This window comes from Herpailurus yagouaroundi, unplaced genomic scaffold (assembly GCF_014898765.1).
Source record: "Herpailurus yagouaroundi ecotype Mexico unplaced genomic scaffold, PumYag 159, whole genome shotgun sequence".
Classification (NCBI taxonomy): domain Eukaryota; kingdom Metazoa; phylum Chordata; class Mammalia; order Carnivora; family Felidae; genus Herpailurus; species Herpailurus yagouaroundi.
In genome coordinates this window covers 82537633-82559516 of record NW_024412400.1, presented here as the reverse complement: position 1 = coordinate 82559516, position 21884 = coordinate 82537633, and positions in this window count along the sequence as shown.

Here is a 21884-nt window from a genome sequence, read left to right as displayed (position 1 = left end):
CCCCGCGCGCGCAGCAGCAGCGCCCGACGCGGCGCAAAGTCCGGCCGGCAGCGCGCGCCGACCTGGGGGAGGAGCGGCCGCCTCGGAAGGGCTGGCGACAAAGGCGGCGGGAGACCGGTCCCGGCGGCCCAGCTGCCCCGCCGCAGCCACCTGCTCCCGCGCCCCCGGCCCCGATCAATACCAAATATCCGGAGCCCGGAAATGGACCCGGGCCGTCCAGTACGGAGGGAGAGAGGAGACAGAAAGGCGGGCGGGCCTGGGTGGGGAGGGGGTGGGGGAGGGGGAGCTGCAGGTCTGTAACCGCAACTGCTAGTGGCTGGCGAGCGAAGATAGGCGCCCGCGGCCGCCTCCCTGCTGTCTCCTTTGTGCCTTGTGACGCCCCCGAGGCTGGGGCCCCCGCTGTGCCCCCGCCCCCGGGGCCCTGCCTCCCTCCCCACGGAGGGTCGCGTCTGTCGGTGGGGCCTTTGTGTCCTTCTGAAGGCCTCAACAAAAAGGCCACATGGGTCACCCAGAACGTAATCGGTATTGTCACCGGCTTATACAGCATTCTGTGCTCTGGTTCCTGGGCTGAGATTTCCTGTTGCCTGGCTCTGTCTCAGGCATGCTTTGCCTCCGAATTAGAGGAAAAATAACATACGGAGACGGAAAACCTCTAATACAACCTACAGAACTAGACGACAGCTGATATCTAGGCCAGTTTAGAAACGAGGGCGTTCACAACCAGCTGGGGGAACTGAGTCATCCATTCATCAAAAACGCATGAATGTCTACCAAATGTGATGTTAGGTACTGGGGGTGATGAAGTGTGTTTCAAACATTATCTCTCTTATGGCATGTCACATATTGTACTATAATTGTGACATTTTTATCTCCCAAAAATAGAAATCTGTATCTCCTGGCAACAGAATTCTCCCTCCCTTTGGGAAACCCTCCTCCGCAGTGGGCTCCTCTCCTGAGCTTGTGCAATCATAGAACCTCTCTACCACCACCACCCTTCCCACCCCACCCACCCACACACGTTCTTCTAAGGATGGGTGTGTGACGAATACAGGTCAAGAATACTTGCCTGGGATTATTGCCTGAAGAGGGACAGGTACTTTCCGTTTCCTATGGGGAAGCCTTGCCCTCACTAATAAACAATGAAACCAAACTGTAGACTGAGCAAAGATAAAAGAGAGATAAAAAGGGCTTGTTCTGATAACTACAATAGCAAACCAGGTCCCTGGAGTAGCTGGGGTTCAGGCAGTTCCTGGATTCTGGGATCTACTTCCAGCATCCTCTCAAATTTAAGCTAGTAATTTTACTCTCTTCAGCTTGTAAAAATTGACTTCCTGTCATTCATAACTCAAAGAGTCCCAGTATTACAGGTCATATGGAGGTTTTATTTGGAATCGACATTTAAAAAATAGGCAGATTTAGGCTAGCAAAAATTTAGAAGACTTTTTAGGTCAGAGGGTGGGAAACTATGGCTTACAAGCGAATTCCAGCCCACTAGATTTTAATGACTGCATTTTAGATCCGTAAATGATTATATTTTAAGTCGTTACATAAATACAATGTAATACTTTAAATTTTGCCCCTTAGGTCTCAAAGTCTAAAATATTTACTATTATTGGACCCTTTCCAGAAAACGTTTGCTGATCGGGGTACTAGGCAGAAAGAACATTTAGTAAGTTAAATGTTTGAATAGGAAGGAGATAATATTAGAAAGTTACTTTTATGGTGATTTTTAAGTTCCCTGCCATCTACTGACTTTTTTTAATTCTTGTGGTCATAGAAAATATTTATAGTAGATATTTTTGGTTTCCCTCTCCAAATCCATTGTCTCTATGCTCTGCCCTGGGAGCTGACATTTTTGAATACATTACCAGGACCTCCTTGCCTTGTGCTTCCTGTTGAGTTGGACCAATGGGAGAAGCACTGGCAGAAGATCAAAAGAAGGGAAGAGAAAAATACCAGCGTATGAATTACACACCCCTCCCCCTTGTACTAGGCCAAAGTTTTGGCCATACCCTGGCCTTCTGTCTACAATGCCTGTCTCAAAGCCTCTTTTCCATGGCTCCAGCTCTCATGGGTCTCTAATAATACCATTTTCTTCAACTGCCTAGGGTTGTAAAGGCTTCCCATATTAGTAGTCCTCTTAACCATACCCACAACTCTGTCATAGTCCCTTCATTATATTCTTTTCAGTTAAACCATTTTGAGTGGGGCTTCTGCTTTCTGCCTAAACTCCATATAATATGGTAAGATATGCCAAAGTGTCACTGCTTTGTTTTCCTTGAAAACATCCATATTTCTGCCATAGAGAAAAACATATACATATATACAAAGTCATGCCTATTGTTTAAGAAATCAGCTGCCTGATTTTTCAACAAAGAAATGGACCAGAAACCCCTTTTAGGTGCTGGACCAGATGACCTTGCAAATCCCCCAAGAGTTAGGCTATCCTTCCCCAGCTCCACCCTTATTCTGTATCTACCCCCAACCTGAGCAGTTAGAGCTCAGGGTTACAGGATCAGTACCTTCCAACACAGGACTGAAATGTCTAAATATCTTTTAACTATTTAAAAGGAAACGAATGTATAGTGAGTTTGTGTAGCTAGTTGATGTATTTTAATGTCCTGAAATGTCAATTTTGCAGTAAAAGGAACCAAAAGATAGGCTTCCCAGAGGAGGTACAAATCCCTGATTTTAAGAATGTCTCAAACAAGCAATTCAGGGCTGAATTGCAACACAAATGCTGCAAGGAGAAATAAGGATTTACTTATAAGATAGTATCAAACCACAAATTGAGTAGATTGTTGTAAATGGAGAGTTATATGATACATTTTCTATGTGAAGAGCATTGACTTGGGAATAACAGAACAGGTGGATTGGACTGGGGAGAGTTTGATCGTGTCAGAAAACTAAAACATTCAAAAGACAACCTCAAGTGGTACTAGTTGGTGAACTTTACGAGAGCAGGGGTTTTTCACCTGTTTTATTCACTACTTTCCCTAATGCCTAGAATAGTGCCTGGAACATAAGAGGCACTCGATAGATATTTGTTAAATAAATAATGAATATAGTTATCCAATTGTATTGTCAATAAGAATCCTAAGTTAAAGGAAGGCTAAAGGAAGGGTGGCTGGGTGGCTCAGTTATATGTCCAACTCTTGATTTCGGCTCAGGTCGTGATCTCACGGTTCCTGGGTTTAAGCCCCATGTCCGGCTCTGCGCTGACAGTGCAGAGCCTATTTGGGATTCTCTCTCTCTCTCTCTCTGCCCCTCCCTCGCTCACACACACACTCTCTCAAAATAAATAACATTTTTTTTAAAAGATGGAATTTATCAAAAGATGGACATTATCAAAACAACCCCATACACTTTGACCTAAAATTCCATCTATTATATACTGTTTTCCCTTACCTATTCACAACAAACCTCTTTGAAATACTTATCTACTCCAATGATCTCCTCTTGCTGCTTCGCATACTTTCTTGAACCCATTCCAACCATACTTTTTAGGCCCGTCACTCCAAAAAAAAAAAAAAAAAATTTTATCACATTAACAATGACATTCATGTTGCCAAATCCTGAATTCAGTTTTCAGCCCTTCACAATAAACCAGTTGTTACTGTTTAATAGATATGATTGTACCTTCCTTCTTGAAATGTTTTTGTTCTGTTTTGTTTTGGGGGTTGTTTTTTTGTTTTGTTTTGTTTTTCTTTTCGTTTTTGTTTTTTGCTTATTTCATTATCTCCCACGGGCCTTTTCACTTAACTGATCTCTTTTCCTGGAAAGCCCCCTACCCTTGCCCCACCCCCCTGACAAATAACTGCATGATGTGCTCCTCCATTTTTATTCAGGTATCTGCTCAAGTGCCATTTTCTCAGAGAGACTTCCCTGACTTTATCTAAAATAGTCATCTAATCCCTGCCATTCCATATGTTGCCCACTCTTTTCTTTTTCTCTCTCCAAGTCAGTAATTTCTGCAGATATTATATGTTTAAATGTTTGTTTATTTTGTCAGTCCAATCTACCAAGATAATTGGAACTTTGTCTATATAAATCATTACCGTATCCTTAGTACATAGAACAGTGTTGGCACAGTGTCTGCTCATAAAATGTGTATTGAATAAATTTTTGGATAAAGAATTCTTTTGGTAATTCTTTTGGAGAATTCTTTTGGATAAAAAATTCTTTTGGTAAAGAATTATTAATGCAGATCATGACTATGCTGATCAAGCAATATCTTTTAAAAAGCAAAATTTTTAAGAAAAAATGTGTTTTTCAGAAATGAACTTTAAGAAAAAACCTAGACCTTAATACATTGTAGACATAATTAAAAATTTGTTAGAGAAACAACCAGGACTAATCTCGCTTTGCCAAGAGGAAGCTTTAGCTTATACTATCATGTCCTGAAGCCTATTTTTTAAAGGTCATTTATTTATTAAAGATAAATATATTTCTAAGATGGAAAAAAAAAAGAAAAAAAAACAACAACTATGGACTGTCATTTAGGAGATGTTTCCATGACTTCCATGAGAGTGCAGGCAAGCAACAATGATGACAGTGAGTCTATATGGAGCCAGGGCAACAGAATCTCACCCAGAAGACTTGGCAGGGACTAGGGTGGGATGTTGACAGTTTTCACATGCAGGGATATTAAGCATATTGGCCCAAGTACTGATGAATGCATAGCATAAGGAGAAGCATGAGCCAACAGCAAGAAAGCAAAATTCAGTAGTATGGGCTGTGGTAAAAGGTACCTAACCTCTGGGCTTAGTATACTGAAGTACAAATTCATATACATCATCAATTAAGTACAAACTGCATAAACTATAACTCTCTCATAAAGTATATTTCTAGTTTTTTAATGAACACAAGTACAGTTGTGTAAATGCATTTACAAATTGTGAAAATTAATAAAGAGAAACCTCACTAAAATGTAGTGGGAAGGTCGAAGGGGGAACATAAAAAGGGGAGCCCCATCATTCAAATGTCAATTATAGGAAGAATTGTCAATTACAGACCCCAACAGAAGCATAGTCAACAAGAAAGAATCATCGGTTATAGGCCTGACAGAGAAAGCTGTGCATTGCATTTCCCACAAGAAATTAACTACCCTTGCAACTCAGCCAATGAGAAACCATCATAACCCCAAACTCTTTTGTTTTTCTGCAATAGGCTTTCATTTAAAACAACCCCTCCCAATTTCTTGCTTCTCCATAAAACAACGTCCCTCTTTTGTATGTGGGATTTGCCTATGGTTTTACCATAGCTTGCGTGTCCTAAGTTGTAATTCTCTGCATTCCTGAGTAAACCCATTTTGCTGATAAAATAACTGGCTATTTTATTTTTAAGGTTAACAAAGTAATCACTAATATAACTTTTTTTGGCTGGGTATTTTTTTTTAACCAAAGGTTAACAACAACAACAAAGATTACGTATGGAAAAAAGTCTTAATTAAAAGGAGAGCTGCAACCTGGAAAGAACTGGAATCTACCTTAATAGGATGACCCATACTGTCATTTTTTCTGTAGGAGACCCAAAATTTAGGAAACTTTTTCTACATGTGATTTTTCCTATGATACCTGTAACCAGAAGGGCAGGACCATAAATTCTAATTGGGAGAAGGAAAAAAAAATGAATCTGTCCAGCTCAAGCTGTCCACAATGTGATGGCCTTAGTAGATTCTTAGGTAGAGAAATCTAGGGAATCCCTGGCCTATAACACATTTGTGAAAAATTCTCAATATTTTGCTTGGCTCTATGTGGAGAATGCTTGATGTATGAAAGGCATTCAGTGCTTCAGAGAGCTGTACAAACAGTATAAAAACACGAATGAGAAGAATACATATCAATTACAGTGACTACCCCTGAGGGAAAGAACTAGGGGATGTCAGGAAAATGTGCTATATGTTATATCTGCAAGACTGACCACAACATCCTTTCCTACCACATACACCTTCCTGCAAAATGACATTGTAATCCACCATCAGAGTGTGGAGTCTAATTCTCCTCCTATTGAATCTGGGCTGGACTTGTCATGACATTGATCAATAAAATGCAACAGAAGTAACATTCTGAGACTTGTAAGCCCTGGCACTAAATAGACTAGGCAACTTCTGCTTTTATTCTCTGAAAGAGGCCAGCAGACTTGTAAGAAATCTGACTGTCTTAATATCTCCATGTTGTGAGAAGCTCACTAGTTACTATGTGAAAGGGAACAGAGACTCTCAGCCAACATCTCAAGTGGAGGTCCCAACTGACAGCCAACACCAAGAAGATAGCCAAGCATCTTCTCCAAAACCCAGTTGAGACTTTTGAGTTAAAGCCATGTGGACCACGTCCTCACTGATCTTGCCCAGTTTTTAGAATATTAAACAAATGTGGGGCAGCTGGGTGGCTCAGTCAGTTAAGTATCTGACTTTGGCTCAGGTCATGATCTCACAGTTCAGGAGTTTGAGCCCTGCGTCGGGCTCTGTGCTGACAGCTCAGCTCTCTCTGTCTCTGCCCATCCCCCACTCATTCTCTGCCTCAATCCCTCAAAATAAACATTAAAAATAAGGATATTAAAAAAAATGAATGTTCTTGGTTAAAGCTGATAAGCAATAGTGTGGTATATCATGTATTCAAAGATAGCCAAAAGAGTGTGCTTCAACTATATCTGTGAAGATTCAATACTTTGAGAAAAGGCCATATATCTGAGACAAATATGGAAAATTTTGACCTTGGATCTGGGTATGGTACATTGGTGACTGTATTCTTATTTCCCCCCTTTTTATCTTTGTATAAGAAATATGTATTTCATAACTCAAAATTTAAAAACCTATTTAGGCTTGCATTTCTGGTTAGGATAGAATGAACAGTTCTAAACACATCTCCTTCCATAAACAACTATACAGCTAAAGAAAACATACGTGGCAACTTGTCAAATACTGGGCAGTAGGTAGTATGATCCCTAAGGAAAGATAGACACATGAAGTGAGGCTCCCAGTCTCTAGCCAACTCTGTATTTTGGTACAATTTTCTAACATTTATAAAGGAGGTATAATCCAAGCAGAGTCTCTCTGGGGAGGCACGGAATTGAGCACAGGGCTGCTGACATAGTTAAAACGTGTGGGGGAGGGTACTGAAGAGGTTGCTTCACATAGGAGTCCCAAGCGCTTGGCCAAAGCCCGCCCATATGCAAGATGAAACTCTATGAGACCTAACAGAGAGCAGCATTCATGGAATAGAGAATGGAATGGCAAGTCAAGAGGTCACTAGATCCTAGAAATGTCTGATTAAAGACCCACTTAGCTTGAGACCTCATTAACACCTCTACTGTTCAGATAAGATACTGAAGAGGCCATAAGTTAAAAGGATAGCCTACTTGGAAAGGCTACTCTTTAGCTTATCTAACAAAGTCTGAAACCAACCCTTGACAGAAGGAAACAGAGTTTCTAGTAAATAACTGTCTGCCAGGGCAAAAGTTAACAATTGATAGAAAAAAAAAAAAAGCAATCTAACCAAATTAGATTTAAAATATGTCTTTAGGGGTACCTTGGTGGCTCAGTCGGTTGAGCATCCGACTTTGGCTCAGGTCGTGATCTCACGGTTTGTGGGTTCGAGCCCCATTTTGGGCTCTGTGCTGACAGCTCAGAGCCTGGAGACTGCTTCGGATTCTGTGTCTCCTTCTCTCTCTGCCCCTCTCCCACTCACGCTTTATCTCACTCTGTTTCTCACGCTTTGTCTCCCTCTGTTTCTCAAAAATAAATAAATGTAAAATGTGTCTTTAAAAGTGTCCAGAAAAAAAATTATCTAACAAAAATGACTAGACTTGAGGGGCAACTGGGTGTCTCAGTCAGTTAAGCATCTGACTTTGGCTCAGGTCATGATCCCACCGTTGGTGAGTTCGAGCTCCACGTCGGGCTTTGTGCTGACAGCTCATAGCCTGGAGCCTGCTTCAGATTCTGTGTCTCCCTCTCTCTCTGTTCCTTCCCCGCTTGCACTCTGTCTCTCAAAAATAAACATTAAAAAAATAAACATTTTTTTAAATTACTAGACCTGAAAAAGAGTAGGAAAATGTGGTGAATAATTAAGAACAAAAGCCATCAGTGGTCACAGACACCAAGATGGCCCAGATATTGGAATAGGCCAGGATACAATGAAGCTCTTAGTATCAATTATTATAAGTGTTTTCAAGGATTTAAAGCAAAATGTATGGTCATAAGGAATGAATAGCTGAGGAATCTCAGGAGATAGTAGAAACTGTACAAAAATCAGTGAAAAAATGTAGAAATTTAGCAGGTAAGACCTGAAAATAAGTCAAAATTCTAAAAGTAAAATATATAATATCTGAAGTGAAAAAGAAAACACTGGATAGGCCTACTAATAGAATGAAGATGGTAGAATAAAGACTCTGAACTTGAGGACCGATCAATAAAAATGATTTAATCTGAAAAAAAAAAACCAGAAAATAGATTTTTTTTAAGCTTATGTATTTATCTTGAGAGCCAGAGAGAGCACGAACTGGGGAGGGGCAGAGAGAGAGGGACAAAGAAAATTCCAAGCTAGCTCCATGCTGTCAGTGCAGAGACCCATTCGGGGCTCCATCTCACAGTTCATGAGACCATGACCTGAGCTGATATCAAGAGTCGGATGCTTAATTGAACTTAATTTTAATGCTGCTTAATTGCCCCCAGAAAATAGATTTTTATTTTAAAAAAATGTTTTTAAATATTTATTTTTGAGAGAGACAGAGACAGAGACAGAGTACAAGATGGAGAGGGGGCAGAGAGAGAGGGAGACACAGAATCCGAAGCAGGCTCTAGGCTCTGAGCTGTCAGCACAGAGCCCAACAAGGGGCTTGAACTCATGAACCGTGAACTGTGAGATCATGATAAGCCAAAGCCAGACACTCAACTGACTGAGCCACCCAGGTGCCCCCAAAAAATAAATTTTTAAAAGAAGATCTTCAGGTACTTTGGGTATATCATTCTGTTTATAATACATGGACTTAGAGATGCAGCAGAGGGAGAATGAGAAGGAAATACTTGAGAGAATAATCAATCAAATCAGTATTCAATATGTAACAAAATAGTCCTTCAAAAATAAAAATAAAACAAAGTTATTTTCTAATAAATAAACACTCAGAAAATTTGTAACCACCAAACCTAAATTATGAGAAATACGAAAGGAAGTTCAAGAGGCTGAAGGAAAGGATAGCAAATGGAATTTCAGACTTAAAGACAGAAAAGTCTAAATATAAGGATAAATTTTCAAATGTCTAGCTTTTTATCTTTTTACTTTATTTTCCTAAAAGATAATTTGTTTAAAACAAAAAATAAAATTGTAATTAAGTGTTTAGAAAGTATGCAGAAGTAAAATTCATGACAACAAAAGTACAAATGGGTAGATAAATGAAATTAAATCGCTGTAAAGTTGACGTGTGAAAGACACAGATAAATTAGGAAAGAACATGACCCAATTTATTTATGTGTACAGTACAGCCCCAAATACAAAATCTGACAGATATATAAAAAGAACAGTATAGACCAACATCCCTTATGAAAATGGATGCAAAAATCCTCCACAAGATATTAGTAAATCAAAATCAGAAATATACAAAAAGAATAACACATGAACACCAATTGAAGTTATTCCTAGGACTGTGAATGCAAAATCAATTTAGCATTCAACAATCAGTCAACGGATTCAACATCTTAATCATCTCAATACATATCAAAAAGAGTTTTGACAAAATGCAGCATTGATTTATAATAAAAAAAAACTCTCAGAAGACCAGAAATTGAAGGAATATTCCTCAATATCATAAAATGTATCACAAAAAACACGCAGATTGGTGAAATATTGTACTGTTTCCTTCCAAGATTGGGAACAATGATAGGATATGAGCTCTCTTTACTTTTATTCAACATCTTACTGTGCAATATTCCACAAGGCAATAAGAAGGAAAGAAAATAAAGTACACTTAAGCTGGAAAAGAAGTAATTTTATATGTTATATGATTGTCTAAATAGAAAACCCTAAGATATTCAAAGCAACTATTTGAAATCATAAAATTAGCAAAGGTACAGAGTATAAGGTCAATACATAAAAATCTATTGCATTTCTATATATTAGCAACAATTGTAGAATACAAATTTTTAAAATCCATTTACTATAGCATCAAGATATATAAAATTCTTAGAAATGAGTTTAACAACTATATGTGAGACTTCCAGTCTGAAGAGCAGAAACCATTGCTCATAGAAATTGAGGATGATCTATAGTAGAGAATGGTTCTGTGTTCATGGATTAGAAGAATTAATATATTAAGAGGCCATTTTTCTCAAAATTGATGTACAGATGTCATGAAATTCTATCTGAAATCCCAACATTTTTTTTGTAGAAATTGACAAGCTGTGTTTCTAAATCTCATATAGAAATGAAAATGGTTACACTAGTCAAAACAGTTTTGAAACTGAGCAACATTTGTGGACTCACACTTTCAAACTCTTAGTATAAAACTACAGTAATCAAGACAGTGTAGTATTGGCATAAGGAAATAATTCAATGGAATAGAGACTACAGGAAGAAACATATATACTGTATATGCATTTAATTGATTTTTCTATAAAAATAGTTCAGTCTTCTCAACAACTGAAGGATCTGGAACTCATACATTAGTTCTGTATGAAATTTTATAAGCATTTTAGAATACTGACAGTTTTTAATGTTAAATACACAGGTAACCTATGACCCTTCACTTTCTGTTAAAATGTGACATGCAAAGAAAACACCTTGTATTTGTTTTATCTTATTTCTGCTTCATTTTCCTTTTCTCTTTACTCTTGATGCCCTCACACTTCCTGAAAAAGTGTTGTATAGTAAGTTTTGTCAAAAGTTCTGTTTCCTAATGGCCCCAGGCAAACATAATGGATACAAAAAGTGGCCTTCAAAAGCCAATCCTCTGGGATACCTCAGTGGCTCAGTCAGTTGAGCATCAGACTTGATTTCAGCTCAGGTCATGATCTCACCGTTCCTGAGATCAGGCCCGGCATCAGGCTCTATGATGACAGCATTGAATCTGCTTGGGATTCTCTCTCTCCCTCTCTCTTTCTAAACAAACAAACAAACAAACAAACAAACAAACAATAAAAGAAAAGCCAATCCTCAAGTTGAGATTTTGGGGTTAGATAACTCATGTTCTGGAACCAAAGCAACTTATTCCCTTGCTATTGTTACGTGGAGTGGCAAAACTTTCTGGCCTACAATGGAATTACAATTATTCAAGCTTTCACCTTTGGTTAAGTGGAATGAAGTGTAGTTATAAGAAAAGGCATTAAGAGGTCAAGTAGCTATTACACTTCATTGGTACAGAGGCATTTCTAATTATAAAGTTGCAAGAGCTGCAAAAAAGAAGTAAATGCAGACTTGATAGGTCTCTTAAGACAAATATAAGAAATGGGGATCCCTGAGGCCAGAAATTAGGATATTTGGGACTCTGAACCTCCTAAATTCTCTGATCTCTCAGGGCTAGCAGAATCAGTCCTTTCTACTTGCCAGAGGAAAGCAGCATTACCTAAAGACCATGTAATAAACTATGCAAAACAGTGACTGGGTAATATGACCACTGGTGTCCTCAGAATTCATGCCTTACCATTCCTGATGGTCTCCAGTAATGAAACCCAGAATCAGCCTTTAGTACAACCTGAGTAGGGAAGTAAAAGCATGAGAGTTTGCTGGTGTGGTTTCTTGAAGCCTGCCAATGATAATGCCTATGTTAAATGAAGTCAAGATGCCAAAACGTCCATGCTTTATTACTGAGGAATTTCTCAGAAAGCTCAGGGAAGGGGCGCCTGGGTGGCGCAGTCGGTTAAGCGTCCGACTTCAGCCAGGTCACGATCTCACGGTCCGTGAGTTCGAGCCCCGCGTCGGGCTCTGGGCTGATGGCTCGGAGCCTGGAGCCTGTTTCCGGTTCTGTGTCTCCCTCTCTCTCTGCCCCTCCCCCATTCATGCTCTGTCTCTGTCTGTCCCATAAATAAATAAAAACGTGGAAAAAAAATTTAAAAAAAAAAAAAAAAAGAAAGCTCAGGGAAGTGTAGATGTTGGAATGACAACACTTGAGAATTACCACCTAAAGCCCAAAGAATGCTACCTTTGCTAAGGTAATATTAAATGCACAGTTGAGAAAGGTATTGGCATCTTTGAAAAGCTCAGTGGTAACTTCCTTTGTCAGTAGGAGAGGATGCTATGAAATTAGTCTAATTAAATACACATGAAGAGAATGGGATTCTGGAATGCCCAAATGCAAAGTAAATATGCAGAAATTCTGGAGTGGTGGTAAGAGGAGCTTGACCATCAAAGAAGGATGGTGATGGCTAATAATTTATGGTTTTCCCAGGGTTAACAAAGATGGACAGTTGTTTTGTATACATAATGGAGAGATAGAAAGTGGGTGGGGGATGTCTGACATCCAGTGCCACATTGGAAAATTACAGTCCTTCTTTCAGTTTCCATATCTAAGTCTACTCACAGAGCTGGGTCCTATCGAGTAAAAGGCTGGAACCCTGTAACCATACATGGTAAATGTCCTCCAATCTTCTCCATAGGGATTTGCAGCTATTTGACAAGACAACTTGTCATGGGTGATTTTTTTAAATGTTTATTTATTTATTTTGAGAGAGAGAGAGAGAGAGAGAAGCAGAGGGAGGGAGAGAGAGAATTCCAAGCAAGCTCCACACTGTCAGCACAGAGCCCAAGGCAGAGCTCGATCTCACAAACCATGAGATCATGACCTGAATGGAAAGCAAGAGTCCGATGCTTCCTTGACTGAGCCACCCAGGCACTTTGTCCTGGGTGATTTTTAAAAGACATATATGCAATTTGAACTGACTGGTAGGAAGCCTGAAATGCCATATTAGACCCCTAATGAGAGAGGGATCTTCTAGGGGACAGGTGTTAAGTGCAGCTTTTTGTTTTTTTAACTTTACTTAAACATATTTAATTTTAAGTACAGTTCTGATACAAGTCTGTCTCTCAGCTGACCAACTGGGTCTATAGGCTAACCCTATGGTTATTTCCAGAGTCAACAAATGTATGCTAAGGATGGATACACTTCGCAGGTGACAGAACCCTTACATTGATTCTCTGACCTTTGGAATAAGAGCCAACTGGAGGTGCCAACTGGAAGCATTTACAACTGCCCTCCCCCTACCTCAAAATGGAAAATAAGAAGCAATAGAACATTCAAAAGTAATTGAAGGGATTGGAGCCACCATCAAAGACTTAAGCCGCAAAGTTAGTTACCAGAATGTTCCTCATCAATTTATCTCTGACCTCTGTAAAACCCACTTGGATCATAGTGGATGACGGAGACTCCTGTAACCTTAACCAAATTATAACTCCAAACACTACTTTTTTCTGGATGTCAAGAACTGGGAAAAAGTCTGAGATTTTACTCCACTAGCAAGCTAATAAGTTAGCCTGCCACAGTTTCATGGATTGTGGCAGAAAACATGAGATTCCTGAGTTGGAGACAAATGAAGTTTATTACTCACAGAAATAGCAGTCGGCAGAACATCAGCACTTAACATCAGTTCCTTAGGCCCTAACTCACATAGGGTGGAGCACAGAGGGCCGGGTGGTTTTTTCACACTCAGTGGGGTGTGTTACAAGAGAAGAATCTCAAGCATTCTGATCTTGAATCTTTTATTTTTTTTTTAAATTTTTATTAATGTTTTTACGTATTTTTGAAGGAGAGCATGAGCAGGGGAGGAGCAGAGAGGGAGACATAGAATTTGAAGCAGGCTCCAACCTCTAAGCTTCCAGCACAGAGCCCAGTGCGGAGCTCGAACTCACAAACTCTGAGATCATGACCTGAGCCGAAGTCAGATGCCTAACCGACTGAGCCACCCAGGCACCCTAGTAATCTTGAATCTTTTATAGTGGGAAGTGAGACTATCCTTTATTTGCCTTGATGGAAAATATTATTTTTCTTATACTAGAACCTACCATTTGCTCTGAAAGGAGATGCTTTTTCTGTCTTCCTCCTCCAAAGCTATTTGGTATAAAACATACCTTGAAAGGTAGTCTAGAATGAAGAAAATCAGTGCCTCTGCTCACACAATATGCAAAAATGTGGGATGCCCACTGAGAATTGACTCTCTCTTTTTTTTTAAATTTTTTTTAACATTTATTTATTTTTGGGACAGAGAGAGACAGAGCATGAACGGGAGAGGGGCAGAGAGAGAGGGAGACACAGAATCTGAAACAGGCTCCAGGCTCTGAGCCATCAGCCCAGAGCCTGACGCGGGGCTCGAACTCACGGACCGCGAGATCGTGACCTGAGCTGAAGTCGGACGCCTAACCGACTGCACCACCCAGGCGCCCCGAGAATTGACTCTCAATAGTAGATGCATTATCTTTATTGAAGCACATTAACCAGCCTCTGACATTTGGTGTGTTATTAAAAATTAGTGATCCATTTACCAGAGAGGATCAAATACAGCTTGCCTTTTCATGGCTATGTTTACTGTCCTACTTTTTTTTGCAATATCGCCCTCGGCTGTACCTCAATTCTCAGGTATCCTGACCATGGTGATCATTCTCACATTCTGCAGAATATCCCGGTGGTCAAGTCTATAGATGGCATCATTCTGATTGGTTTGATAAGCAAGAGGTGATGAGTGTGCTCAATACTCTGGTAAGACATATATGTCAGAGAATGGAAAGAAAACCCACAAACATTTAGGGGTAATATTCTTAGGGTCTGGTGATCTGGGGCATACTAAGTCATGGCTAAAAGCAATGAGTATTAACTGGGAATGATTTTGCCTTCAAAAGACATTTGGCAATGTCTGCAGACATTTTTTGGTATTCAAAAATCGGTGGGAGAGGGTTGCATTAAATGGGCCATAAACCAGGGTTGAAGCCAGGGTGACAACAGATGTGGGTAGAGGCAAAGGAAGCAACTAAACATCCTACCAAGCACAGGAAAGCCCCCTTACGATTAGGGAATTCTCTAACCCCAAATCTTAGTAATACCAAGATTGAGAAACTCTGGTTTTAAAGTAATAAATCTGATATTGCCCTTTGCAACTTCTACATAAGAGAAAACAATATTGTATGTTGGTCCCCCCCGAATTTTAGAGCCAACATTTACAGCAACTGGGAATACTATTGAGACCCTTTAATTAAGTGACTTAGAGGCTTCACATTTTTAGTGTAGCCTTGTACAAGAGGGGGTTCCACAGTTAGGTCCGTATTGTATTGCCAGCTGCCTTGCCACTTGGAACACACCCACGTGGCTCAGTTCTGCTTCTATCCCTGGCCTAGCACTTGCTTTCCTTCTAAGCCATAGACATTTTAGCAATAGCTCTTGATATTACCATGGTGATAAGTCCCCAACTCTTTCTGTTCATCCAACCACAACACAAACAAAAGAAGAACCTACATAATATACTGATGGGCAAGGATAGACCAGTGCAATGGCTTATTGGTGCAATGAAGTGCAGGAGGTTCTAGCATCCCGACTGGATGCCTTGGGGCAGAGAGGGAAATAATAGAAACTGCGAGTGAGTGTAGGGGCGTTAGCCTTCTATGGGGTAGACCAAAGATGCAAGAGATGAGATGGAGGCAACAGAGAATCTCCTTGCCCTTCCAAATCACTATGGACTGTTTTAAGGTGCAGTGACTCCCCGATGTCAGTCTAGATTTATCCAGCAGGGCTCAGCAATTAAACACATGTTTTCAGGTGAAACTATAGCAAGCACAGAAACACATCACCCTGTGTTTGGTTTCCTTCTTTCCATGCCTTGCTTTTCTTTTTCATCTTGTGATTCTTTGTGCTGTAGGGGAGGCAAAATGGTACCTCTAACCCTCTCAGGGTTTTTGACTGTGACTGAGATGTAATCAGCATAGACAGATTAATAGGAGAAAAGCAAAAAATGTATTTGATATAAGTTTTGCATGACAGACAGCCCTCATAAGTAAATGAAGACTCAAAGAAGCAGTTAGATTTGAGTGCTTATCTACACTGAATTGGGCAAAGAGTGGTAAATTGTGAAAATATGACAACACAGATGGGCTTGGGCTTAGGGTAGTTAATTGGGTAGAGAAGTGATTAGAAAGATAAGTGTTAGTTTAACAAGGTTTGTTTTTATAGATTTATCTCAGTGATAAGAATGTTTGTTTTCTCCTGATATCCAAAGGATATCTTCCATTCAGGGTTTTGTCTCCTGCTTTCAGGTAGGAGGAGGAGTCACAGCATCCCTCTTGCACCTGTTGTTTTTCAAGTGTCTTTTAGCTCTAAATAATCCTTATGTCAAAATGGAATATCATGAAGTGGCATGATATTTAGTAACCTCCAGTAAAGCATCAGCATGTAATTTTGTCTCAGGGTTTCTTTTTGAAAACTTGAGCTAAAACACAGTGTATTAGAAATATGGATGGCATGTGGTACCTGGGTGGCTTTGTCTTTTGAGCGTTTGACCTTTGATCTCAGCTCATGTCATGATCTCACAGTTCATGAGATCAAGCCTGAATCGAGCTCTGTGCTAAGCATGGAGCCTGGTTGTGATTCTCTCTCTCCCTCTCTCTCTGCCCCTCCCCTGCTCATGCTCACTCACTCTCTCTCCAAATAAAGAAATAAACTTAAAAAAAAAAAAAGCATGGAGGGCATATGGAACTGTAGTCAGTGAGGGGACTGTAGAAGTAGGTTGAGGCCAGTCCATGGAGCACCTTCAAAGTCAAGCGAAGGATTCAAAGGAAGCACAGGTTCCAAGAATTTAATTCTGTATTCACACAGAGTGGTAGGAACAGAATTCTGCATCAGTAAAGTAACTTAGTGCCTGTCCAGGCATTCATTAGCTAATTAAACTGAGGAGCAGAGATAGCTGATTCTTTCTAGTCACGTAATTCCTAGGAATCTCTCCTTCGTTTAATTATGTGGGGTGCACTCTGCTTCCTGTCAGCAGCCCATCCCTCATGTGCTGAGGAGGAAAGGTCTTCCAGAGGTGAACCAGAGCTTCTTTAGGGAATTAGTTAATAGGAAATCTGCAGCAACCTCAAGCATGAAAATTTCCCCTCCTTACCAGAGGAGACCAGTGCTCAAGCAGCTGAAGAGCCCCCAGGCACACCTTCTGTATTATTATCAATATCTCTATGAGGCTTTGGGCAATTTCTGAAGCTAATATGGAAACTTGTTGCTGTTGATATTTCTGACTTAAGTTTTTTGGGGGTAAAACAAGAATAGATATAAACTAACAAGATACATGACAAATAGATGGTTTGCAAAATGTAAAATGTGCTAGGGTTCCATCATCATTACGTCTAATTTACAAACGGTGAAATCAGTGAGTAGGTTAATTTTATCTCTGAAGTTAACTGGTACTCTTTATGTTTGGAAAGCATTGTAGTTCTTTTTCTTACAAGGTAAGTGAGGGAAAAGATCAATGAAATAAACATACCTTATGTTTGGCAAATTTCTATATTGAGGTTAAAATGAAGTGTGAAATATTATATTCACATTGTGTCAGTGGTTTTCTTAACTTTATTTCTGCTGAGGTATACCTTGAGGCAAGGCTTCAAATGCAAGTAGTTTATTGGGGCAGATTTATCAGAAGATATCTGGTGAGGATACCATACCCAGTGAGGCTGGGAAATAAAGAAAACCAAAACAGTATGGTATCAAACAAGTTACCACTGTGGGCAACTAGAGAATAATAATGGGAGAGGGGCAGAGAGAGAGGGAGACACAGAATCCAAAGCAGGTTCCAGGTTCTGAACTGTCAACACAGAGCCCAACATGGGGCTCAAACCCATGAGCCGTGAGATCATGACGTGAGCTGAAGTTGGATGTTTAACCAACTGAGCCACCCAGGCACCCCTAGATTTCCTTTTAAAGCCATCAGTCATGTCTTTCTTCTTCAATACATCCTTTTCCAGTGAAGGATCTGGTACCAACCTGCATCTAAACAAGTGTGTGCATCCTAGTCTATGTCTTGCTACAGTGAAAATTAGAACTATAATGGCTTGGGTGTGAGTCGAGGTCATGTACATAATACTCCATAGGCAACTGCTCACTGAAGTACTGAGAGGTATCATCAGTCTGAAGTGCTAAAAAGAATGCTGGATGTGGAAAAAGAAAAATTGGGACTCGCCAATTGTCATGACATTCATGAGTAGTGCATCATAGATTGAATTTAGGTATTATGAATCTTATTGATGGGCCCTTTCCATTATGGAACACAGCTTCTTGAATGACTGTATCCCTCATATCACTTAGCTCACTGACAGTAATAATATTTGGGATAAACAGGTACTTGGTTTGTGAGGTTTGTTTGTTTGCTTGTTTATTTTTAAGGGATGTGTTCCTAGATACTACTATCCAAATCTTGTCTTAAATTCTTCCCTCTTAAATTCCAGGGAATGGATATCTGTTCAAGGGATGTAAGTTGTGCCTGATGGAGGTATCTTATACTAAAACTATCTATGGAGCTGAATCTCAGCAGCCAACAAAATTGATTGTTTCTGTGTCCTCTGATTTCCAAAGACTCTTTTTTCCTCTCAACCCACACCTCTTCGCAAAGCTCCTAGTAGTGGCAATAAATCTGAGTTCATCCTGTTATAGTAGTTAATGGACTTAAGAACAACTGAGCTGAAAAGTCATACCCAGGCAGGAGTTACAAATTACACAAGTCAGGATAAAAGCTTCATAAATATTGACTCCACCTAATGGTTTGTGTCAGAGGAAGAAATCTCATTATGATAATAGCATCTTCTCCCTAAAGCACTGCTCTATGGACTGAAGTTCTGTAAATGTATTAATATCACCAAGAATTTAGTTAATAAAACTGAATTTTTCAATATCTATCTTCATTCATTATTTAATGTATTAATAACATTGAAGGTTTCTCAGAGTGAAATCTTGAAATATATTGTGGTGAGAAATGAAAGGAAATTTGTGGAGGGTAAGGTAGCATTGTGAATCATCCAGGACTGAGCAAAATGGATTATGCAAAGCCAAGGATGTTTGAATTACTTTGTTGTTTTCCATTCAAATGTTCAGGCCATCAGCTAGAATGAGACAAATTCTCCTGCTGGTTTGACTAAGGCTTATGTAAATTCATAAATATGTTTGGCCACCCAAAATGACTTGCTGGAATTCACCTAAAAAAAAGAGGAGATGGCTCAATCCAGGAGAGAAAGGTTATATATTGTGGGTAAGCAGGAAGTCACTACTATAAATGAAAGAAAAGGAAGTGATACACTCGAATGCACACAAAAAAATAGATTTACTGAGGAAAAAGAGTAGTCATTCTGAGTTAAAGCAGTGACTTTTTCATAATTCATCAATGGATTTTTTGTGAGATCTATTATCATGTTAGATACTATGTTGGGTGTGCAAATATACAAAAATCATCTTGAATTACCTTTTTTTTTCTTAAAAAAATAATGATGGTTATACATGCTATAAATAGATAACTATAGGTTATGAGAAAGTGTTCAGCAGAATATTGCCACAGAATATTCAAGGGGAAGAGATCACGGATGTAATTAACCTCAACATTTTACATGAGAGCCTGAAGCCCAGAGCTTGGAAGTACCAATGTTACATTGAGAGGCAGAAGGTGTCAACTTTTTTTTTTAACTAGGTGACCAAAGAACATTTTGCCTGGCTAGATGTCAATGTAAACATTTCCTTATGTGCATTATTATGATAATGTTTTCTTAAAATTAATTTTCTTGGTAGAGACTATTTAAATTAGGATCATCAATGGTGGAATTACTATTCCCTTTAATCAGCATTTGCAATGCATTTGCATTTGCAATCGCAAACTGTGTTCCAGGACCCATGCTAAATATTTCCATCTATTTTTTTCATTTAACCCCTACCACAAGCTAGAAGGTATATGTTACAAGGAGCAATAAAGGAATTATCATCCTGATGCTCAAGCAACTCAGATTTAGAGAGAGACTCTAGACACACAGGCCTATTTAGTAACAAACAGAATGCAATAAGTGACATAATGCAAGTTATATTATGCTTTCAGTATACAGAAGAAGAAGCAATTAATTCTGCCCTAAGAAGATGGAGGAATTCTTAATTGGAAAATATAATCTTGGGCCTCAGACTTTTCTTTTTCAATGAGTTTCCCAAGTAGAATAATGAAGGATAAGTATCTTCTAGACAATGGGAATTGTGTGAACAAAAGAATGGTCTCTTGAAAGTATTCTCCTATCTCCACTACATAGTGAGGCAAGCTCTAACCAGCTCTCAGAGTATGAGAAAGGAGAAAGCTGAAATCAGGGACAGTGAGGAGAGAACAGGAAACCCAAGATTAGTTCCTAACAAGAGTGAAGTCAGGAACGTGGCCAAACACAGATGTATACCTTTATGAGTTAGATGCTACTAAGGGACAAACCTTCAATCTGCAGTTCAAATCCAAGAGTCACACACAAGGAGAAAAGGCACAGAAGTTACATTTGAAGAGATTCTCCTAGAAAAATGTTCTTTTCTCCCATCCTCCTCTGGAAGAGCCTTGATTCAGATCTTAAATGAATCTGCAGGATGCCTGACAGTTTCCTTTTCTGACATCTCTTGGCTTCAACACTGTTCTTTCTCATAGATATTGACTTTCTTTCTCAAGCATAGCAAGCATCATTACTTCATTGCATGACCTATACAAACATTGAGGTGTTCACATATGAGTTAACTTGCCTATTAAATCAAAGTCATGTTTGGTTCCCCTTCACCTCACTTGCTCAATGCCACCTACTTCCTCTATTTGGGAGAAAAACAACAACAACAAAAGTATGACAGTCTTTGCCCTCTTTTGCCCTCTTTTCCTCTGAGCACTGAGACTCTGATTTTGGAAATCTCAGCCCTGCCTTGTTTTGGAAACATTTTGTCCTTCCATCTTCCTTGAAATATTCTGTGTCTAGAATAGTCAGGAGCCTTCTTTCCTTTAGTAGGTTGATTTGAAGTAGTCAAACTAATGGGAGGCACCCAAGCACAAACAGAACTACAAACGGACTCTTATTCTACTTACTTATTCATTTGTTTAATCATTAGATATTTTTCTGGGGATTTTTATGTACCCAGACCTCTTGTGGTTGCTGAGGATACGAACATGGCAATAAGGACAGACTGCACAAAAACATACATAGTAATTTTTTTAGAGTTGAAACATGGGCTAGTCAGGAAACATACAGTGAAAGGCTATGACAGGCAGAACTACCTAGTGGGGAAAAATCAGAGAGATTTTTCTGAGGAAGTGACAATTTTAACTGAGGCTTAAAATGGAGTGTGTGTGTGTGTGTGTGTGTGTGTGTGTGTGTGTGTATGTAAGTGGGGAGAAGGAAGTGTGCCTCCCTGAAGGTACAAAGTCCTTGTAGCAAAAGTAGCTTGACATTTCTGAAGAACTAAAAGATCATAGTGGCTGAACTATGGTAAGGGAAAGATGAGTCTGGACAAATTGAAGGTGTAAGTAAAGGCAGATAATGCAGGACTTTATAGACTATGTCATGACATTCAATTTTTATCCTAAGTGTAACAAAGAAGGGTTGAAAGGTTTTAAGTATGAATATTACAGACTGGTATTTGCATTTTCCAAAGATTAAAAGCTTTGTGGGAAATGGATTAAAGGGGAGCAAGAGTGGTACAAGGAGACTTAGTATTAATGGTATTTTAGTAGTGTAGGAATGAGATGATAGCTTCCTAGTCTAGGGAGGTGCCAACAAAGACAGATATGGAAAGATATGAAAAATACTTAAGTTGTTTAATGACAGAACTTTGCAATTTGCTGAAAAAGATGGGGAGGAAGGGAGAGTAATGGGGTTCTTGAATGAATAACTGGGTAAACGCCATGCTGCTTAGTTAGTGAACATTAGAAGAGACATGAAACATTG